We start from the raw sequence: 3314 nt of genomic DNA on the forward strand, positions 1-3314 counted from the left end.
GGGCGGTTGCCTCGACCACCATCGGCACACGCTCCGCCCTGGTGCGGTCGGTTGCCTCGAGCACCATCGGCACACGCTGGGCCCTGGTGCGGCAGGTTGCCTCGACCACCATCGGCACACGCTGGGCCCCGGTGCGGGCGGTTGCCTCGACCACCATCGGCACACGCTGGGCCCCGGTGCGGGCGGTTGCCTCGACCACCATCGGCACACGCTGGGCCCCGGTGCGGGCGCTTGCCTCGACCACCATCGGCACACGCTGGGCCCTGGTGCGGCAGGTTGCCTCGACCACCATCGGCACACGCTGGGCCCTGGTGCGGGCGCTTGCCTCGAGCACCATCGGCACACGCTCGGCCCTGGTGCGGTCGGTTGCCTCGAGCACCATCGGCACACGCTGGGCCCTGGTGCGGCAGGTTGCCTCAACCACCATCGGCACACGCTGGGCCCTGGTGCGGGCGCTTGCCTCGACCACCATCGGCACACGCTCGGCCCTGGTGCGGTCGGTTGCCTCGAGCACCATCGGCACACGCTGGGCCCTGGTGCGGCAGGTTGCCTCGACCACCATCGGCACACGCTGGGCCCTGGTGCGGGCGGTTGCCTCGACCACCATCGGCACACGCTGGGCCCTGGTGCGGGCGCTTGCCTCGAGCACCATCCGCACACGCTGGGCCCTGGTGCGGCAGGTTGCCTCGAGCACCATCGGCACACGCTGGGCCCTGGTGCGGGAGCTTGCCTCGAGCGCCATCGGCACACGCTGGGCCCTGGTGCGGCAGGTTGCCTCGAGCACCATCGGCACACGCTGGGCCCTGGTGCGGTCGGTTGCCTCGAGCGCCATCGGCACACGCTGGGCGCTGGTGCGGGCGCTTGCCTCGACCAGCATCGGCACACGCTGGGCCCTGGTGCGGCAGGTTGCCTCGATCACCATCGGCACACGCTGGGCCCTGGTGCGACAGGTTGCCTCGAGCACCATTGGCACACTATCGGCCCTGGTGCGGGCGGTTGCCTCGACCACCGTCGGCACACGCTGGGCCCTGGTGCGGGCGCTTGCCTCGAGCACCATCGGCACACGCTGGGCCCTGGTGCGGGCGGTTGCCTCGAGCACCATCGGCACACGCTGGGCCCTGGTGGGTTTAGGCACATCTTCAAATTTCTGCCGTGCCAATGCCATTTTTATGGCTTGTAAATTCATACAATGGTCCCCTAAGCCTTCACGTGAAGTTTCGTTGGAAGATGACTCGTTTTCTATTTTTCATGATTTTCGAAACTTTTTGCGGTTCGGGATTTTTTAAAATTTTTTTATAAGGATTTTTGGCCCCAAATTTTGTAGGCATGATCCTTCTATTTTTGTTGGCATGCACAAAAAAATTCAGCTAAAAACTCGAAGTAGAGAAGATTTTGTGACCGTTTGAAAAAAGTGTCCCCATTTCAGACACTTTAACGGCTACTGGTAGCAAACCTGTAAAATCTCAAATGCTCTTTAAGGGGGTGTGAATTCTCAGAGGTTTGATGAGGGATAGGGGGCCAACACAAGGCCAAGTACCAGCACCCATCGCACATCATGTGCGCACACCCCCCCGGCCCCCCTCCCAATCGCCGGAACCCCAATGCCGCCGGTCAGGTTCTCCGGCGGTACTCCGGCGATGCTCCGGCGATGCTGTCCCGAGTGAAAAAAATGCGGCACCAGCACATGCTGGAGCCAAGCATGGGCACCGTGGCTCAAAATCGAACTTCGGCCAAGGCCTCGACCATCAATGGCACATGATGGCGCATGGTGATGGCACATGCATCGACCATCATCGGCATAGGCTGCCCTTCGGTACGGGCACTTGCCTCGACCGCCATCGGCACAAGCTGGGCCCTGGTGTGGGTTGTTGCCTCGATCACAATCGGCACATGCTGAGCCTTGGTGCGGGCGGTTGCCTCGAGCACCATCGGCAGACCCTGGGCCCTGGTGCGGCCGGTTGCCCCGATAACCATCGGCACACGCTGGGCCCTGGGGCGGGCGCTTGCCCCCAGCACCATCGGCACACGCTGGGCCCTGGGGCGGGCGCTTGCCCCCAGCACCATCGGCACACGCTGGGCCCTGGGGCGGGCGCTTGCCCCCAGCACCATCGGCACACGCTGGGCCCTGGTGCGGGCGGTTCCCTCGACCACCATCGGCACACGTTGGGCCCTGGTCCGGGCGGTTACCCCCAGCACCATCGGCACACGCTGGGCCCTGGTGCGGGCGCTTGCCCCCAGCACCATCGGCACACGCTGGGCCCTGGTGCGGGCGGTTGCCCCCAGCACCATCGGCACACGCAGGGCCCTGGTGCGGGCGGTTGCCCCGAACACCATCGGCACAAGCCGGCCCTTGGTGCGGGCTCCTGGCTCGACCACCATCGGCACACGCTGGGCCCTGGTGCGGGCGGTTGCCTCGAACACCATCGGCACACGCCGGCCCTTGGTGCGGGCGGTTGCCTCGACCACCATCGGCACACGCTCGGCCTTGGTGAGGGCGCTTGCCTCGACCACCATCGGCACACGCTGGGCCCTGGTGCGGGCGCTTGCCTCGACCACCATCGGCACACGCTCGGCCTTGGTGCGGGCGCTTGCCTCGACCACCATCGGCACACGCTGGGCCCTGGTGCGGGCGGTTGCCTCGACCACCACCGGCACACGCTCGGCCTTGGTGAGGGCGCTTGCCTCGACCACCATCGGCACACGCTGGGCCCTGGTGCGGGCGCTTGCCTCGACCACCATCGGCACACGCTCGGCCTTGGTGCGGGCGGTTGCCTCGACCACCATCGGCACACGCTGGGCCCTGGTGCTGGCGGTTGCCTCGACCACCATCGGCACACGCTGGGCCCTGGTGCGGGCGGTTGCCTCGAACACCATCGGCACAAGCCGGCCCTTGGTGCGGGCGGTTGCCTCGAGCACCATCGGCACACGCTGGGCCCTGGTGCGGGCGGTTGCCTCGACCACCATCGGCACACGCTGGGCCCTGGTGCGGACGGTTGCCTCGAGCACCATGGGCACACGCTGGCCCTTGGTGCGGGCTCTTGCCTCGACCACCATCAGCAGAAGATGGCCCCTACGTCGAACACCATCGATACATGCCGGGCCTTGGTGTGGGCACATGCCTCGAGCTGGTGCGGGCGGTTGCCTCGACCACCATCGGCTCACGTTGGCCCTTGTTGCGGGCACATGCCTCGACCACCATCGGCACCTGCGCACCCTCGGTGTGGGATTTGCTTGTTTGGAAAAAGTGTCCCCGTTTCAGACATTTTAACGTCTACTGGTAGCATATCTGTAAAATCTCTAATGCTCTTTAGGGG

The sequence above is a fragment of the Durio zibethinus genome, unplaced genomic scaffold (assembly GCF_047325235.1).
Source record: "Durio zibethinus cultivar Kanyao isolate XHJ-2024 unplaced genomic scaffold, ASM4732523v1 HiC_scaffold_3, whole genome shotgun sequence".
NCBI classification, from domain to species: domain Eukaryota; kingdom Viridiplantae; phylum Streptophyta; class Magnoliopsida; order Malvales; family Malvaceae; genus Durio; species Durio zibethinus.